The 20,177-nt window shown below is 41.4% G+C and overlaps 1 long non-coding RNA gene across 1 annotated transcript; it reads left to right on the top strand.

Moving 5' to 3' along the window:
* The first annotated feature begins 14,437 nt into the window (after window positions 1–14,437).
* Window positions 14,438–15,965, top strand: LOC142740509 (uncharacterized). Its single transcript, XR_012880745.1, has 3 exons — window positions 14,438–14,496; window positions 14,943–15,074; window positions 15,907–15,965. It is a non-coding gene; the product is annotated as an uncharacterized LOC142740509 (long non-coding RNA).
* The last annotated feature ends 4,212 nt before the right edge of the window (window positions 15,966–20,177 follow it).

The raw sequence follows: 20,177 nt of genomic DNA on the forward strand, positions 1-20,177 counted from the left end.
GGCTTGAACTGCGGCGGGGTCATTTCGCTCGGGGGCTTCAACTGCACTGGTGGTCAAGGGGCATCTCCTAGGAGGTTCCTCTTCTTCATCACTGGATGAGGAGGTGGATAAATAAAACAGAGTCTCACCATCCGACGACTCTGTGTCGGAGGCAAGAAATGAATATGCCTCTTCGGCACTAAATGTCCGTTGGGACATGTTTGATTGCTTTCCTAACTAGGAGCAATAGGCTGCTACCTAAACCAGCTCAAAAAATTGGTGTTTTTATAGAACGAGTGGGCTTCCCTGAGACTAAACCTAACAAGGGTGAGGGTTCCTAACACTAAACCTAACTAGATTTTATTTGAACTTCCCTGAGACTAAATCTAACTACGGCGACTATTCTCTGACACTAAACCTAACTAGATTATTCTGAGCTTCCCTAACACTAAACCTAACTACGGTGACGGGTGCCTGACACTAAACCTATCTAGATTATTCCGAGCTTCCCTGACGCTAAACCTAACTACTCTGATGGACCCCTAACGCTAGATCTAACTATGGTGATGGATTCCTGACGCTATACCTAACTATGCTTTTTGACGGTTCCCTGACACTAACTAACTAAACTAACTAGATAAATTGTCTAAATGAACAGGTTTTTTTTTCGTTTTTTTTTTTTTATATATATTTTTTTATTTTATATGTTTTATAAAGAAAAAAATAATCCCCAGGGACCAAGAAATTGGTCCTGAAGACTAAGAAGTGGTCAGTGATAGGAGATCACTGACCAAAAATGTGGGGGGAACACAAGGAGGAAGGGTAAAGGACTGGGTAGTGGATTGGGGAGGTGGGAAGCAGAAAAAAGTCTTTTTTTCACTTTTTTTCACTCTTTTTCTTCTCTCCCTCTACTCACAACCGCTCTGAACGCCTCGCTATCTCCATCTCAGGGCGGGTGCGGCAGGATGTGATGTCAGGGAGAGGAAGTGAAGAGACCGATCGCCACTATTGGACAGTTACTCACTGACTGACCAATAGTGGCGATTGTGGAGGCGGGACCATCGCAATAGGTCCCGGCGTATTGAGCTGTGATAGCCTGCTGTCGGAAACAGCAGCTGTCACAGCTCGTGCACGCGCCGGTGGAAAATGGCGATGCATTTTCCCTGCGACATAATATTCCGTCGCTGAGCGCGAACGGGGCGGTCAGGGCGACGGAATATTACGTTGCTGAGCTCGAAGGGGTTAAATACATTGAATACACAGTGTCAAGAAACTTTAATTTCACTTTTTCAATGGTTTTCAGTGACTTAAAGGGGTTGTCCCAAGTTGACTCAAATTTTTTTTTTTATATACATTCTAAGCAGGAAATGAATTTTAAAACATTTGGTGTTAAAAAAAAAATTAAATTAATTTCCTAAGTGCCTTTTTTTACACTTGATAACTCAGCAAGTGCTGGTTATCTTTTCTAAAAAGGGGCGTGAGCGGCTCGATGTCAATCAAGCCGCTCCGCTCTGCAGTGTGCGCGCTCCCGATGTTGCTAGATACTGTAGTTCTAGCAACATCGGGAGAATGTTCGTCTCAAGCGGGCATGGCAAGCCCGATTGAGACGAACTTACCGTCAATGTACTGTACACTACACTACACTACACTGCACTACACTACATTACATTCACCCCGTTTCGGCAAGCCACTTTTCCCTCCCCCACCCTGTCACTACATTTTTGTACCCGCCGCATCGGTGCTGCATCAGCAACAGGCGAACAACTAAAAATATATAAAATAAAATAATAATCACCTAAGGCGTTCATCTTCCTTCTTCTTGGCGCCGCTCGCATTCATAGTAACAATGCGTTGTGGCGCAGATGACGTAATCATATCAGGCCCACGTGATTACGTCATCTGCGCCCACCGCTCTCTTATTGTGAATGGGAGAAGAAAAGTGACGGGACCGTTCAGCTCTTCGTGGGAACGTCTTAGGTGAGTTTATTTTTGTATGTATGTTGTCATGTATGTATGTATGTATGTATGTTTTCTTGTATGTATGTTGTCATGTTTGTATGTGTATATGTGCATGTATGTTTTCATGTATGCATGTATGTATGTATGTTTGCATGTATGTATGTTTGCTTGTATGTATGTATGTATGTTTGCTTGTATGTATGTATGTTTGCTTGTATGTATGTTTTCATGTATGTATGTATGTATGTTGTCATGTTTGTATGTGTATATGTGCATGTATGTTTGCATGTATGTATGTTTTCATGTATGTATGTATGTTTTCATGTATGTATGTTTTCATGTATGTACGTATGTTTTCATGTATGTATGTTTGCATGTATGTATGTTTTCTTGTATGTATGTTGTCATGTTTGTTTGTATGTGTGTATGTTTTCATGTATGTGTTTTCATGTATGTATGTTGTCATGTTTGTATGTGTATATGTGCATGTATGTTTGCATGTATGTATGTTTTCATGTATGTATGTTTTCCTGTATGTATGTTGTCATGTTTGTATGTGTGTATGTTTTCATGTATGTGTTTTCATGTAGGTATGTTTGCATGTATGTATGTTTGTATGTATGTTTTCAAGTATGTATGTTGTCATGTTTGTATGTGTATATATGCATGTATGTGTATATGTGCATGTATGTTTGCATGTATGTATGTTTGCATGTATGTATGCATGTATGTTTGCATTTATGTATCTTTGCATGTATGTATGTTTGCATGTATGTATGTTTGCATATATGTATGTTTGCTTGTATGTATGTTTGCTTGTATGTTTGCTTGTATGTATGTGTTTGCTTGTATGTATGTCATGTTTGTATGTGTATATGTGCATTTATTTGTATATGTGCATGTATGTTTTCTTGTATGTATGTTGTCATGTTTGTTTGTATGTGTGTATGTTTTCATGTATGTGTTTTCATGTATGTATGTTGTCATGTTTGTATGTGTATATGTGCATGTATGTTTGCATGTATGTATGTTTTCATGTATGTATGTTTTCCTGTATGTATGTTGTCATGTTTGTATGTGTGTATGTTTTCATGTATGTGTTTTCATGTAGGTATGTTTGCATGTATGTATGTTTGTATGTATGTTTTCAAGTATGTATGTTGTCATGTTTGTATGTGTATATATGCATGTATGTGTATATGTGCATGTATGTTTGCATGTATGTATGTTTGCATGTATGTATGCATGTATGTTTGCATTTATGTATCTTTGCATGTATGTATGTTTGCATGTATGTATGTTTGCATATATGTATGTTTGCTTGTATGTATGTTTGCTTGTATGTATGTTTGCTTGTATGTATGTTTGCTTGTATATATGTTTGCATGTATGTATGTTTGCTTGTATGTATGTATGTATGTATGTTTGCATGTTTGTATGTGTATATGTGCATGTATGTGTATATGTGCATGTATGTTTGCATGTATGTATGTTTGCATGTATGTATGTATGTTTTCATGTATGTATGTATGTATGTATGTATGTTTGCATGTATGTATGCATGTATGTTTGCATTTATGTATGTTTGCATTTATGTATGTATGTTTGCATGTATGTATGTTTGCATGTATGTATGTTTGCATGTATGTTTGCTTGTATGTATGTTTTCTTGTATGTATGTTGTCATGTTTGTATGTGTATATGTGCATGTATGTGTATATGTGCATGTATGTTTGCATGTATGTATGTTTGCATGTATGTATGTTTGCTTGTATGTATGTTTGTTTGCATGTATGTATGTTTGCTTGTATGTATGTTTTCATGTATGTATGTTGTCATGTTTGTATGTGTATATGTGCATGTATGTTTGCATGTATGTATGTTTTCATGTATGTATGTTTGCATGTATGCATGTTTTCTTGTATGTATGTTTTCTTGTATGTATGTTGTCATGTTTGTATGTGTGTATGTTTTCATGTATGTGTTTTCATGTATGTATGTTGTCATGTTTGTATGTGTATATGTGCATGTACGGTTGCATGTATGTATGTTTTCATGTATGTATGTTTGCATGTATGTATGTATGTATGTATGTTGTCATGTTTGTATGTGTGTATGTTTTCATGTATGTGTTTTCATGTAGGTATGTTTGCATGTATGTATGTTTTCATGTATGTATGTTGTCATGTTTGTATGTGTATATGTGCATGTATGTGTATATGTGCATGTATGTTTTCATGTATGTTTTCATGTATGTATGTTTGCATGTATGTATGTTTGCATGTATGTATGTATGTTTGCTTGTATGTATGTTTGCTTGTATGTATGTATGTTTGCTTGTATGTATGTTTGCTTGTATGTATGTTGTCATGTTTGTATGTGTATATGTGCATGTATGTGTATATGTGCATGTATGTTTGCATGTATGTATGTTTGCATGTATGTATGTTTTCATGTATGTGTTTTCATGTAGGTATGTTTGCATGTATGTATGTTTGTATGTATGTTTTCATGTATGTATGTTGTCATGTTTGTATGTGTATATGTGCATGTATGTTTGCATGTATGTATGTTTGTTTGTATATATGTCTGTATGGCCATGTATGATACTGTCTGCTGGCACCCTGTATCTAAGCCAACTTTGCCGCAGGCTTCTATACATGGTATAACAGTCAGTATCACACATGAAAGTGAAACTAAGCCTACGACATGTTTTATTTAATTTTTTTTATATATTTTTGATTTTTTACAGGTTTGGTGTTTGGACTACGTCGGTTTCGAGGACTACTTAGATGACGCTTTTTTTTCATCAATAAAATGGTTAATGAGGGTTGTGTTGGGGGTGCTTTATTTCAATAAAATATTTTATCTATATCTTTGTCTTTTCTTTTCAAGTTTTATTACTATCACTTTAGTAATGGCCGCTGTCTGAGTGACAAGGTCCATTACTAAGGGGATGCTTAGTGTTAGCCGGTACAGAGGCTAACACTAAACACCATTATTACCCCGGTACCCACCACCACCAGGGGTGCCGGGAAGAGCCGGGTACGATCCAGTACCCGACCATCTGTTGTGATGGTCGGGCTCTGGGGCGGCCGCAGGCTGGTATTATGAGGCTGGGAAGGACCAAAAACAGTGGACCTTCCCACCCTTGTAATGCTAGGCTGCTGCTGCTGTGTTGTATCTGGCTAGTTATAAAAATGGGGGGGGGGGGACCCCACGTAATTTTTTTAAATTATTTATTAATTATTTTTATTAAAAATACATGGTGTTCCACCCAATTTATCATAACCAGCCACAAACAACACAGTGTTATTAGCCTGGGAATGTACTAAACCAGTGGCCCCTCCCACCCGTGTAATGCCAGGCTGCTGCGGCCTTGTATATGGCTGGTTATTAAAAATGTGGGGGACCCAACGTCTATTGTTAAATTTTAAATAATAACGACGTTGGGGTCCCCCACATTTTTATAACCAGCCCGATACAACACAGCAGCAGCAGCCTAGCATTACAAGGGTGGGAAGGTCCACTGTTTTTGGCCCTTCCCAGCCTCATAATACCAGCCTACGGCCGCCCCAGTACCCGACCATCACAACAGATGGTCGGGTACTGGATCGTACCAAGCTCTTCCCGGCACCCGTGGTGGTGGTGGGTACCGGGGTAATAATGGGTGGTTAGTGCTAGCCTCTGCACCAGCTAACACTAAGTACCGGCTTAATAATGGACGCTGTCAATCAGCCAACTGCCATTATCTAGGCCCTAATAAAGTTTGAAAAAAAAACACAAAGACAAGTTTTTTTTTATTGAAATAAGAAATCCCCAACAAAACCCTCGTTAACCATTTTATTAAAATTTTCAAAAAACTTAGATCTACGCAGTAGTCCAATGAATCGAAGATGTAGTCCAATTGGTACATCAAAATCTGCAACAACATAAAAAAAAAGTTAGCAATGTGAACAATACCGATACTTATACTCACCTACACACACACAAACAACCACACACAAACACATATAAACACACACCTATATATTACACAAACACACACATAAACACACAAACACATACACACATATACACACACACATATACACACAAACATATACACAAACACATGTACACAAACACACCCATATATACACAAACACACAAACATATACACAAACACACCCATATATACACAAACACACCCATATATACACAAACACACACACACACACACACATATACACAAACACACACACATATAAACACAAACACACTCATATACACAAACACACACGTATACAAAAACACACACAAACATATACACACAAACCTATACACATATGCACAAACACACCCATATATACACAAACACACACATATACACACACACACATATACATATACAAAAACACACAAACATATACAGACAAACATGCACAAACACACCCACATATACACACACATAAACACACAAACATATACACAAATACACATATACACACAAACATATACACAAACACATGTACACAAACAAACCCATATATACACAAACATATACACAAACACACCCATATATACACACACACACATATACACAAACACACCCATATATACACACACACATAAACACACCAAAAAAGCACACTCACATATACACACAAACATATACAAATATACACACAAACATATGTACACAAACACACCCATATATACACAAACACATACACAAACCCACACATATACAAAAACACACACACACAAACATATACACACAAACATATACACAAACACACCCATATATACACACACACACAAACACACAAACACACACACACACATATACACAAACACAAAAATATACACAAACATATACACACAAATACACCCATATATACACTCACACACAAACACACACACATATACACAAACATATACACAAACACATATACACAAACACACCCATATATACACAAACACAGACACAGACACACACTTACCTTTAGCGGAGCGCAGACTTCTCGCGACAGGTGCCTTCCACTTCATCTCCTTGCATCTCCTGCGCATGCGCCGAGATGCGCGTTCATGAGTAAATGACATCACTCTGCTCCGGACGCAGAGGATGTTATTACGCATGCACGGCCACCGCTAAAGGTAAATAGCGGTGGCCGGGAACCTAGGCAACGAGCAGGATACAAAGAGGGACCGACCGCAACTGCAATCAACGATATCAAGAAAACGACATCGCTGGACGACGGACAGGTAATTAGAATTCTTCTTATTTTTACATGGGGGAGCTTTATAGCTCCATTTATCAACTTGGGACAACCCCTTTAACCCCTTAATGACCGGGCATGTTTGTACCTTAATGACCAAGCCAGATTTGTCAAATCTGGTATGTCTGACTTTATCAGAGAATAACTCTGTGAAAGTTTTGAATATCCAAGTAATTCTGACATTGTTTTTTCGTCACATGTTGTACTTTATTTTAGTGGTAAAAGTAGACTGATACGATTTGCGGAAATTAATTAAAAAATTGAAAAATGGAAGAAATTTTGTAAAAATTACCATTTTCCCCTATTTTTAACTGCAATATGTCACATATGTACATACATACTGTACAATTTTTTTAATTAAATATATATTTCTATCTTTTTACTCTATTTTGGCAGCACTTTTGAAAAAATAAAATACATTTTCAGGAATTTAGAGGACTTACAAATTGAATAATAATTTTATAAATTTTGAAGTACATTTTGTTTTCCTGCACCAAACCAGGTTTTCAGAGGCTCATAGGTCTCAGAGTGATGGAAACCCCCACAAATGACCCCAATTAGAAAACTAGACCCCTTAAGGTATTTACCTAGGGGTATAGTAAGTATTTTGACCCCACAGTTTTTTGCTAAATTTAATACATAGCAGGTGAAAAAAAAAATATTTCACTTTTTTTCATAAAAGTATCAGTTTGAAGACCAATTTCTTTGTAAAGCGACCATGAGAATGAAGAAACACACCACAAAATCTATCACCCTGTTTCTCCTGTTTTCAAAAATACCCACATTGTGGCCCTAATGCGCTGCCTGGACACACGGCAGGACCCAAAAGGAAGGGAGCACCCGGAGGCTTTCAGGACTCATATTTTGCTTGAAAATGTTTTAGGCCCCACTGTACATTTGGAGAGGTTTTGAGCTGCCAGAACGATAGAAACTCCCCATAAACGACCCCATTTAGAAAACTAGACCCCATAACGTAATTATTTAGGTGTATAGTAAGTGTTTTGACCCCACAGTTCTTTGCTAAATTTAATGCATATCAGGTGAAAAAAAAACAAAAAAACACTTTTTTCATAAAAGTATTAGTTTGAAGACCGATTTCTTTGTAAAGCGAACATGAAAATGAAGAAACACACCCCAAAATCTATCACCCTCTTTCTCCTGTTTTCAAAAATACCCACATTGTGGCACTAATGCGCTGCCTGGACACACGGCAGGACCCAAAAGGAAGGGAACACCCGGAGGCTTTCAGGACTCATATTTTGCTTGAAAATGTTTTAGGCCCCACTGTACATTTGGAGAGGCTTTGAGCTGCCAGAACGATAGAAACTCCCCATAAACGACCCCATTTAGAAAACTAGACCCCTTAAGGTATTTATCTAGGGGTATAGTTAGCATTTTGACCACACAGGTTTTTCGCTAAATATATTGGAATTAGTCTGTAAAAATTTAAATGTACTTTTTTTCTGAAACAACATAGAAATTTTTATTATTTACAAGGAATAACAAAGAAAATGCACCCCAACATTTGTAAAGCAATGTCTCCCGATTACGACAATACCCCATATGTGGTAATAAACGGCTGTTTGGACCCACAGCAGGGCTCAGAAGGGAAGGAGCGCAATTTGGATTTATGATTTTGCTGGAATGGTTTTCGGTGCCATGTCGCATTTGCAATGCACTGGAGGGACCAAAACAGTGGAAACCCCCCAAAAGTGACCCCATTTTGGAAAAACCTTCAAGGAATTTTTCTAGGGGTATAGTGAGCATTTACACCCCACGGGTCTTTTGCAGAGTTTATTGGAATTAGGGCGCGAAAATTAATATCAACATTTTTTTCCACTAAAATGTTGCATTTTCTCATTTTCACAAGGAATAAAGGAGGAAAAAAACAACCATTTTTATTAAAGCAATTTCTCCCGAGTACGGAAATACCCCACATGGGGTCATACGTTTTTTCATTAGAAATGAATTAACCCTTTCAGGACTGATCCATTTTTTGCCTTCTTATTTTAGATTTTCACTCCCCGCTTTCCAAGAGCCATAACTTCTTTATTTTTCCATCAATAGAGCAGTGTGAGGGCTTATTTGTTGCGGGACAATCTGTCGTTTTCATTGGTACCATTTTGGGGTACATGCGATTTTTTTTTATCACTTTTTATTCAATTTTTTTGCAATCCTGAGCAAAAAACAGGAATTCTGACACCGTTTTTTAGGTTTTCTTTTTGCGCCGCTCACCGTACGCTATAAATGACATTTTTACTTTATTCTGCGGGTTGGTACGATTACAGCGATACCATATGTATATAGGTTTGGTCCTTTTTTTTAGCGTTTGCACAATAAAATGACTTATTTATAAAAAAAAAGCCGTAATTTTTTAATTTTTTTGTCAAAAAAGCTGTGTAAGGGCTTGTTTTTTGCGGGACGGATAGAAGTTTTTATTGGTACTATTTTCGGGTACATGCGACTTTTTGATCACTTTTTATTCTTTATATAGGGAGCGGTGGTGACCAAAAAAATTGCGATTCTGTCGTAGTTTTTTATTGATTTTTTTTGGGGTGTTCATCGTGCGGGAAAAATAACATTATAGTTTTATAGTTGGGTTCGTTCCGAACGCGGTGATACCAAATATGTGTACTTTTTTAACGTGTTAATTTTTTTTCTATAATAAAAGTCTTATTATAGGGAAAAAAAGCATTTTGTGTTTATAGAACTTATAACTTTTATTTTTACACTTTTTTTAAAACATTTTTATTACTTTTTTTTTACCTTTTTAACTTGTCCCACTAGGGGACACTTAGACTTGCAGCTTTGATCGCTGCTAGAGTACATTAGACTACACACGTAGTGTAATGTACTCCAACTGTCATTGTGACGTGACTGTCACACTGACAGGAAGCAGAGGAGGAATGGCCGGAGGCTGTTCCTCCGAGGATTCCGTACATGGCAACCCGGAGGTCATTATCTGACCTCCGATTGCCGTGACAAGCATCGGTAGCCCCCACGATCACTTCGTGGGGGCTGCTGATGTGCTTGAAACCACTTAAATGCGGCGACGGCAATCCGTCGCCGCACTTAAGGGGTTAACTGCCGAAATCAGCGGCGATGGTCCGCTGTCCGGCGAGACTGATGTCTCAGCTGTCTAGGACAGCTGTCAGCGCGGGTCTGTCACTCTGTGTTTACACAGAGTGACAGTTTGAAATGCGGACGAAAATGAACGTCATGGTGCGGGAACTAGCAGCCGACCATGACGTTCATTTTCGTCCTTGGTCGTTAAGGGGTTAAGTGATAAATTATCACGCTGCAGCAAGTTATCAGAGTCAGGATAAGGATTGCTATATCTGTACATGACTCCAAACAAAGAAACAAGAAGTTCATCTGCTCACCAGGCCGTCCATGTGTCCAATAAACTCTCGGTGGGCGGATAATTGTCCGGTAACTTTATCCATTAAAATGGAGACGATCCAGAACTTAGGCTACATTCACACGACAGTGAAAAAAAATGGCCATTAAAAACTGATCAACTGTCAGTTTTTCATGGCCGTTTTGCATCATTGTGTCTGCAAATTTTTATACACTTCCAGTCCGTCTGTCCGTTTTTAATGGCCGTTTGACATCCATTTTGCATCCGTTTTTCATGGCCGTTAAAAAAACTGATGAATTTCATTTGTCTGTCTTCTTTTGTCCCAACCCCCTGAAAACACCCAAACAAAGGCCATTGTCATGATTGTTTCACAGCCCCCTGTAGATGATGCCACACAGCCCCCCCTGTAGATGATGGCACACGGACCCCCTGTATATGATGCCACACAGACCCCCTGTAGATGATGAAACACAGACCCCCTGTAGATGATGGCACACAGACCCCCTGTAGATGATGGCACACAGACCCCCTGTAGATGATGGCTCACAGCCTCCCTGTAGATGATATCACACAGCCCCCCTGTAGATGATGGCACACAGCCCCCCTGTAGATGATGGCACACCGCCCCCCTGTAGATGATGGCACACAGCCCCCCTGTAGATGATGGCACACAGCCCCCCTGTAGATGATGGCACACAGCCCCCCTGTAGATGATGGCACCCCGCCCCTATGGGGGCCGTCTGGCCGTGAAAGCGGCCAAAAATTGGACATGTTCTATTTTTTGACGGCCAATATTCACGGGTGGTTAAAAAAAGGCCGTGTGAATATACCCATAGAATATCATTGTTCTGAAAGCGGAAGTTTTTTACTGTTGTGTGAATGTAGCCTAAAACGAAATTCAATAAAATGTATCCTTTATTAGTTCAGATGTTGCCGTCTTTACCTTGACTTTTAACGCATTAAATAAACAATCCCTTATCTTGACTTTTTCAATGGCTTTTGTTGTGTGATATCACGCTGCAACAAATGATATTTTATTTCACATATAGCGAAAAGTAGTAATCCAAAAATAGGTTTTTAACGTTTCGGTCTATACATTCAACCTTCTTTAGACACGGATATGCGGCGCTTGTGACCTCGGTCGCTGTTGGGTAATGGCGCCATTAATTTTGGATTACTACTTTTCGCTATATGTGAAATCAAATATCACTTATTGCATAATACCTTGGAGTGCTGAGTTCCCATTTTTTACACATTGGCGTGGAAGCCTACTCACGCACACTTGAAACACGGAGTGCTGCGGGATCAAGAAAGTATCACGCTGCAACAAGTTATCATAGTCAAGTTAAAGATGGCTACATCTGTATTACAGTATAAAATCCATCTAGTAACAGATTACACGTTTCATACATTACATGTTCTTAGTCGTAGCCCCTATAACCACACATGTATCTTTCTTCCATGTTTATAAACAGCAGTCCCATGTAACGCCTATATCCAGTGTATGCACAGACAGTCTATCCAGGCAGTAGGAGATAATTAGATGATGTAACAGATACTGCAGCCGCTTATGATGTCACTGATGATGTCATAGACAGTACTAGCCGTTAGGTTCTATGTGCAGCTGGATTACATATTTTTTACAATTTCTGCCAATGACGTCTGGACCGGGACTGTGATTGACTGTGTGATTGACAGGTAAGATGCAGCATTTTATCATTAATTCTACATGTTACTGGACACATGAAATATATACGCTCTAGAATTCTCATATAAGGCCAGATTCACACTGGACATTACTGCAGCAATTTCTAACCACACCAACACCTCACCACAACTATATGATTGTAGAAGGATTTTTTTCTGGTGATTGTCGGGGGTTGTTTTTTTTTTTAGACAAACAGTTCAAGTTCCAGTAAAATGTTTCTATTAATGCAAGTAACAACTGAACATTTTACATTCAGATTTCAATGTTTCATATTTTCTCATTAAAGTTACAACTCAGTACAACAGAGTATGTTCACACAGCCTATTTTCAGCCGTTTTCCTGGCCGTAAACACCCCGAAAAACAGCCGAAAATACGGAGGCTGGACGCCTCCAAACATCTGCCCATTGATTTCAATGGGAAAAACTGTTTTTTTTCCGATGGTGCATTTTACGTGTGCATTTGATAAAGCGGCGCATAAAAAACACCCTGTAAAAAGAAGTGCATTTCACTCCTTCGGCCGTTTTTGGAGCCGTTTTTCATTGTCTCAATAGAAAAACAGCTCCAAGAACGTTGGTAAAAACGGCTCAAAAAATGTTTGTGGTTTAAAAAATGGCTGAAAAGCAGAGGCTGTTTTCCCTTGAAAAGAGCTCTGTATTTTAGAGATGTTTTTTAGTTAAGTGTGTGAACATACCCTTACCATTGTCTGAGAATTGCAGCTGTCAGTAATGTGGAATGTGACCTCTCAGTCGTTTTCAATATGATGTCTAATTTAATTTAATTAAATAGTCTTAAAAAGCTACCGTATATTATCCTAATAAGGCTGAGCAGTAGCCAGGGCCGGCCTTAGGGGTGTGCGACCTGTGCCATTACATAGGGCGCATCCCTCCAGCAGGTGGAACGGGGCGCTGCGCTGGCTCCCTTCCACTGCTTGTGTTTTAGAAGCGGCCGGGCAACTCAGCAGCTGCCTTTCCGCCTGGGTGCTTCTCTCACTGACATCGCGTTTCTAGCAACGAAAATCGGGATTCCTCTAGGAGATGGGGGCATTGGGGATTGGCATTTGTAAATTGCCCACATTGTGACCCCCCCTAATGTCAGTCATGGACACCTGGGCCTGGGTGTGACTGCAACCTCTTCACCCCTATAGTTATGTTCCCTGGGTTTACACTAACATTACAAAATGTTTTCAATGTCTGACTCGTCCTGTGATAGAAAATGAAAGGTGTGAAAGTAAATATATTATTATTCATTCTAGATATGGGGTTATTTTATGTTTATTCCATTATGTATTTTACAGACATTTATGACATCTGAATATGTGGCACCAGTGACAGCCGACATGCTAGGACATACACTGTATATATGTAAGTATTATAGCAAATGACAACCTATAGAAATTCTATAATCTGATGTCATCCAGAATGTTCCTATAGAGACACATGACAAGACTGTGGGAACAAATTCCCCAATGTTGTTCATCCAGGGCCTGTCTTAGGGGTGTGCGACCTGTGCGGTTACACTGGGTGCATCACCTGTCACTAATGAATGGGGCGCCACTGGTCTTCATGTCTGGGGCACCCATTGCTTGAACACTCAATCCCACTCTTCATGTAAAGGGCACTGCTCAGGATGCAGATACAATTCCTTGATAATGGATTACATTACAGTGTGGCAGACAATACTTGTCTGCCAGTGTTATTTGGGCACTGTATGATTGCAGTATTTGAGTACTATATTCTACGCCATAAAGCTGAATTCAGACGCTGCAGATTTGCTGCGCGGCAAAATTCACAAGTGTTACAGGTGAATAGTTACAGTCTCAAAAACTCATCCACATGTAGCAAAAGTAAACGCTGGGAATTTTGCTGCAGCTTTATATTATTATAGAAATGCTCCATAAAGAAGATATTATGGTATTAGTAATATATAAGGGACTTGTTATTTATGTAATTTCCTAATACACATTTGGCTTATGGGGGAGCACACAGCACACACAGAGTGTCTACATTACCAGTACTGCAGTCTGTGCGCCACCATACAGGTCCGTCCACATGAAGTTGCTGTGTACATGAGCCCTAATGTACATTTCCTTCATTGTTGGGTGGTCTATACTGAGCACACGTCTGTCTGGAGAAATAAAACTACACAATTATTGTATTTTCCAGAACATCTTAAGATCGGCTGCCTGCTGCCAGGGGGACTCTCTGAAGCAATATTTCATCTATGCAAGGTGCGTCTCTTATTAGTTACTATATGCAGTATCCACCAATACCCTACACAATTAGAATGACACTTTTTGTATGTCCTGGGTCAGAATGCCCCTTTTGTATGGCCCCACAGTAATGAAGCCCCCTTTTCTAAGCCCCGACTCAGTCCTTTTATCCCCCATATTAATAGTGCCCCCTTTGCTCCTATAAAATAAAAAATTATACTCACCTAATAGACGACCAACCGGGTCAGACATTTCGCTTCCTCCCTGCGCCGTTATTGTTTGTCCAATTTCAGGGGCGTATGGAGCCCCAGAGCTGTGGGCCACCCCAAATCCCTGGTCCCCAGCCGGTCATCCTATTTACCCCTTTGGTAATTTTACACTGGTTGGAGACTGGACTCTGTTCTAGATAGAAATGTTGCCATTGATTGAGATTTGTCCTAATACATTGTCTTTCTTTCTCCTAGAATTAATTCCTCATAAGAGTTAATGATAACCACACGTCCCAGGAGGGCAGATCAAAGATTAAGCAGAGCCCTCCACCTCACATCACATAACGTTCTACATTCAGTCGGATGTATTCAGTAGGAGAGTCCAAGGTCAGTGTATTTTATTAACTGCATCTCTAAATGATCACATAGTGTGTATTACTAGTCAATACTGAAGAGGGCACTACCACCATAGATGGCCTGGGCACCCTCAACTTACACTGCCGATCCGGCATTTAGGGCCCAAACCTATAATATAAAAAAACAGAAAGATACCATAGCTAGTTTATTGACTGGGTGATGTTATTTGGGCACTGTATGATTAAATTATTTGGACACTACATGGTGCATCATAAGGGGGAGGACGTCACAGATACTGCACATGTCACCAATAAACCTAAGGCCGGCCCTGGATGGGACACAATAGCTGCCACGTGACATGCCATCCACACGGACATGACCGCTATGGCCTAGCAACTAAAGACAACAGAACCACCAGCGCAGGAGCCACAGGGAATTTAAAAAATGAGTAGGGACAATTTGTTATTTTTAGCCATATGCGGCTTAGACTAAGGTTTATGAAACTGTCAGAAAACCCCTTTAATAATTATTTTGGCTGTTGAATCCAGAAATCCAATTTACCATTTTCTACTCTCTCTACTCCAGTCCAAAAGACTCCACAAAAGACAAATTAGAAGTTTTCCATTAAGGATAAGATTATATAGAAGAATAACAATAAGCTCCTGGTCCCTGATACAAAATCTATGCCAGGGTCCTCCAACTATTATGTGCCATTATACTGCTGGTGTTATTTGTGTGGCAGAGGGGCATTGGACTCGCCCTGTGATAGAAAATGAAATGTGTGAAAGTAAATATATTATTATTCATTATAGATATGGGGTTATTTTATGTATGTGCATTAAACCCATTATGTATTTTACAGACATTTATAACATCTGAATATGTGGCACCAGTGACAGCCGACATGCTAGGAGATCCACCGTATATATGTAAGTATTATAGCAAATAACAACCTATAGAAATTCTATAATGTGATGTCATCCAGATGTGTTCCTATAGAGACACATGACAAGACTGTGGGAACAATCTCCCTGATGTTTTCAATAGGCTGAACATATATTTGTTGATATGATGAACCATACTAAGCGCACGTCATAATATCTTCACAGTTTATACTTTTTGTTCCAGAATTTCTTGAGATCGGCTGCCTGCTGCCAGGGGGACTCTCTGAAGTAATATTTCATCTATATGCGGTATGTCCATCATTAGTTACTATATACAGTATCCACCAGTAGCTCTGTACATTGAAAAAGTAATGAGCGGGCAAAATGCCAAGAAAGGCGTAGCAGTGGGGAACCTTGGATAGTTGGTAGGAATAGGCATAATGTAAGTTAGGGGTATCTTTGTCCAAAATGCTGGCCACATGGCTCGGTTTGGGACTGAACGTAGGTGTAAGGTAATTGGGTGAGGGAGTGTAGGGGGATTTTAGACAGCTTTGGTCTGCCAAGAACATTTGTGATGTGTCAAGGCCTGGATGCAATAGACAAGGACTTAAGTGAGTTTCATTACACAGTCATAATCTGCAGGCATAGGTGATAATGGACACTGGCAGAATGTTTTTATATTTACAGCACTCAAGCGGAAAGCAATGGAAGGTGCCAGGATATTGCCAAGTATAAAGCCCCCACAAGTCATGCAGCACAAGGACCTGGACTTGGGGTGTACTGGATTGTTTGGAGCAAATGGCATCAAGGAAGCAAGGCAGGTATCCTCAATGGTATCATTCTAGCAAAAATTTGAGGGAACATGGCACGATGATGGGCCAAGTGCCAGGATCCTTGCGCAGGGATCCAGGGTCGACGAAGGCAGCAATATCCCAGTAGGGCCTCATAATCTCAACATGGGAGAGGGACACCTTGGGGTTGCCAAAATGTTTAGAACACGGGGTACTGGCACAATGTTTGGAATTATAGGAGCAGCACATCTGGATGTAAAGAGAAGCAGAAGAAGGCAACAGTAGCTGGTTGAGTCTGATTCTGATCTGTCAGATGATAATAAGTGGTCTGATGTTGGGGATAGATGGGCTAATGGGCAAGACGTTTAAGATGCTGAAAAAAATGTTTACGCAGGATAAAGTAAAAAGGTAAAAGCGAGGAGGCGTGATACCGAAAGCCAATCCTTTACTGGAAAGAGGGGGTAAAGTTTGGGGGCAGGAAACATGTTTGTTGATTTCTACCTACACACACTTGTCCCAGGAAATGTTGGGAAACATAAGGGAGGAAAGGCTTGTCTAGTTTTTGTGATGTCTATGGAAGATTTTGTTTAGTATTGCAGTGTTATGGTGGTGGAGCAAGGACCCCCTTATTGATCAGGTGCCAATAAAAAGGGATGGTGCCTGTGAAGCAGGCTGGTAAGTATAAAAAAAATACATCTGTCGCATCTAAAAGAGGCATCAGTAAACGATGAAATAGACAAGGAGTTGAGTGAGTTGCATCATTAAAGCAGAATCTGCAGGCACGGATGACAATGGATACTTGCAGAATGTTTTTTGTGCCTACAGGACTCAAGTGAGAAGCAGTGGAAAGGACACGGATATCACCACGGATAGGGCGTCCACGAGTCATGCAGCACAAGGAACTGGACTTCTAATGTAATTGACTGTTTGGAGGAGATGGCGTACATTTGCAAAGAATGTAGTTGGCTTTCGAAGCGCGTAAGCAGTCTTGTATCATCACTTCAACATGCCGTGTGGTTTATAAAATGTTTTTCTAATAAAGTCATCACATTGTCATGAGGATTGCTGGACCGTATTTTCTTCTGTTTACTGTATATTTATTGGACAGTGCTAACGCCATACAGCCCTCCCTGTAGAGAACGCCATACAGCCCTCCTGTAGAGAACGCCATACAGCCCTCCTGTAGAGAACGCCATACAGTCCCCCTGCAGAGAACGCCATACATCCCCCCTGTAGAGAACGCCATACAGACCCCCCTGTAGGGAACACCATACATCCCCCCCTGTAGAGAACGCCATACAGCCCCCCCTGTAGAGAACGCCATACAGCCCCCCCCTGTAGGGAACGCCATACATCCCCCCCTGTAGAGAACGCCATAGAGCCCCCCCCTGTAGGGAACGACATACAGCCCCACCCTGTAGGGAACGCCATACAGCCCCCCCCCCTGTAGGGAACGCCATACAGCGTTCCCCCCCCTGTAGGGAACGCCATACAGCGTCCCCCCTCCCATAAAAATGTGACCTACAGTGTGTCCTACAAAATACATGTATCCCCTATCCGCAGGATAGGGGATACATGTGTGATCGCTGGCAGCGAAAGCTGCTTCTATCCTCTCCTCAGGGTCCCCGGCAGTCACTTGCAGCCGGAGACCCGACATTCAGCAGCCCGATCGCGCGGGCAGTATGTTAAAACCGGAGTCGTAAAAAGTCTATGGCTCGGGTTTTAAGGACCCTGACCGCTGGCCGTAAAAATACAGCCAGCGGTCGGGAACCAGTTAATGGCAGAGCGGGGAGATACCTCCCTGCTCTGCCATAGTGTTCAGTGGCGTTCCGCTGTAGCAGCCATAGCGGCTGCCAGCGGAGCCTCCGGCCATGGTGGGGGCCCGTGCCGGCGGGCGACACGGGCCCCCTCATGCCACGGGCCCCGTAGCTGCCGCTACGGCTGCTACGGCGGTATTTACGCCACTGCTCAGTACATATATACAACACCAAAAAAAATCTCAGTGTTATAACTGCGGACCTCTGTCGCTCACCCTGTGATGAACGACCGCGACCACAACTTCCTGGCCACCTCCCCAGAGACCACGGCTGGCGCGGCCTTCCCTTCCTGGAGTGTGCGAGGAGTGCCTTAAAGGGCCAGCGTGCGCACTTCCTAAAAGTTTTCTATCCTACCCCAGTGCACCCTGGATTATAAAAAGGTCTCTGCCCTTCCACTCCTTGCTTGAGCGTTGTTTGTACTTTTCCCATGTTTGTATTGCAAAGGGTCCCTTAGTATTTTCCTGCTTGATCCCAGAGTTCCCGTTCCCTGCATCCTATTTCCTGTATCCCTTGCTGTTTCCTAACTGGCCTGCCTTTTATCAGAGTCGTGTGGTACCGCCGGCTGGATATGCCACGTCTGTGTGTCATCTACCATTCCTGGTGCCATCCGCTTCGTCTGGCGCAACCTGCCACACCTAGCCCTATCTGAGCAGGAGCCCACGGCCTAGTGGGTCCACATACGGATGTAGCCATCTTTAACTTGACTCTGATAACTTGTTGCAGCGTGATATCACACAAAAATAACCATTGAGAAGTCATTGAAAAGGTCAAGATAAGGGATCTTCCACTGTGTATTTAATGCGTTATTAGTCAAGCTAAAGTCAGCTACATATGTTCCCTAGATTGTGACATAGTATAGATTGTGACATAGTATATATTGTATCTATATGCACGTCAGGATCAACTCCTCGTGGCTGTAAACTTCATCATCGCCCGACTGGATCAACTCCCTGTTCCTTCCCCAGAGACTGCTGCCGTTCCACTGCCTAATACTCCTACTGTCTGTTTTCCGGATCCACAGTTGCACTGCCTCTTTTTCCTTGCTATGACTGCGTGCTCACCATTTCTCCTCTGATGAGGCCAAGGTAGCGTTCATTATTTCCCTCCTCGCTGGCAAGTCCCTCGCATGGGCGAACCCCATCCTGGAATGACAGGGGCCCAAATGTTCAGACTTAGCCCTGTTCTTACAGACTTTTTGTGACGTGTTCAAGAAGCCGGGTCGAACATCCTTAGCAGCAGCCACTCTGCTAACCCTCAAGCAAGGGGGTCCACAGCAGGAGAGTATGCCATCTTCTTCCGTACCCTGGCAGCAGAGTTGGCATGGAACAATGAAGCATTGGTGGCGACCTATGGCATGGACTGTCCTCACACACCATGGACGAGCTGGCAGCCCGCGACCTCCCACCTACCTTGGATGCCCATATCCTGTTGGCTACCCGGGTCAACATGAGGATCCAGGAACGCGATGAGGAGGTTCGGTGGAGAGACGTTTTCACAGATTAGCACCCTTGTTCCAGAGACCACTACTGCCCCCTCTTGTTGCTCTACCTGAGGAACCAATACAGGTAGACAGAGTCAAGTTGTCCGAGCAGGAGAAACAGCGCTGACGCTCTTCAGGTCTGTGTTTGTATTGCGGCCTTA

Source organism: Rhinoderma darwinii, chromosome 2 (assembly GCF_050947455.1).
Source record: "Rhinoderma darwinii isolate aRhiDar2 chromosome 2, aRhiDar2.hap1, whole genome shotgun sequence".
NCBI classification, from domain to species: domain Eukaryota; kingdom Metazoa; phylum Chordata; class Amphibia; order Anura; family Rhinodermatidae; genus Rhinoderma; species Rhinoderma darwinii.